The following is a 1,192-nucleotide window of genomic DNA, read 5'->3' as shown; positions in this document are numbered from 1 at the left end:
TTTTTTTTTTTTTGAGATGGCGCTCACCACCCGGTTAATTTTTTTGTATTTTTAGTAGAGAGGGGGTTTCACCGTGTTAGCCAGGATGGTCTGGATCTCCTGACCTCATGATCTGCCCGCCTCGGCCTCCCAAAGTGCTGGGATTACAGGCCTGAGCCACCGCGCCAGGCCAGTAGTGGATTTTTTTCTTGTTTCACAATAATTGGGTCTTCAACAGGTGTTCAATGGGAAAGGAAGTCTTAGCAATGTCGAGTTATGTGTTCCTATAATGGACAAGACAGTCTCACATGGTGAAGAACTATTGCACTTTAAACACGATTTGTGGTCAGGCGCAGTGGCATATGCCTGTAATCCCAGCACTTTGGGAGGCTGAGGCAGGTGGATCACTTGAGGCCAGGAGGTCGAGACCAGCCTGGCCAATGCGGCGAAATTCCGTCTCTACTAAAAATACAAAAAAAAAAAATGGCTGAATGGTGGCAGGTGCCTGTAGTTGCAGCTACTCAGGAGGCTGAGGCAGGAGAATCACTTGAACCCAGGAGGCGGAGGTTGCAATGAGCCGAGATCGTGCCACTGCACTCTGGCCTGGGCGACAGAGCGAGAGTCTGTCTCAAAACAAACAAACAAACAAACAAAAAATACCATTTGTGCCCATGTGGAGAAACGTGGGAAGTCCCCACGGTAGAGTCTGATGTTTAAAGAACCCCATATGGATTGAATGCACAGCAAGGGCGGATACAGTTCACAAGGCTGCACTGGGTAATTGCAATTTGCTAAGAAGGTGGATCCTAAACAGAAAGGTCCATAAGCTAGATTGAGATAATCACATTACAATTAGTGAAATTTCTTCCTTGGTACACAATTAATTACTTCGTTAGTAGGAAAGTTCCCAGAAGGTGGATCTTAAACAGAAAGGTTCATTAGCTACATTGTGATAATCATGTCACAATTAGTGAAATTTCTTCCTTGGTACAAAATAAATTATTTAGTAGGAAAGGTCCCAGAAGGTGGATCTTAAAAAGTCCATTAGTTAACATTGTGATAATCACATCACAATTAGTGAAATTTCTTCCTTGGCACACAATAAATTACTTAGTAGGAGGATTCCCCACTTGTAGGTTTATGGGGGTATAATTGACAAATCAAAATGGAATATATCAACACATCACGTTGTACACAAATATAATTCCATTTT

Source organism: Chlorocebus sabaeus, chromosome 6, assembly GCF_047675955.1.
Source record: "Chlorocebus sabaeus isolate Y175 chromosome 6, mChlSab1.0.hap1, whole genome shotgun sequence".
NCBI lineage: Eukaryota > Metazoa > Chordata > Mammalia > Primates > Cercopithecidae > Chlorocebus > Chlorocebus sabaeus.
This window is presented reverse-complemented; position numbering follows the sequence as displayed.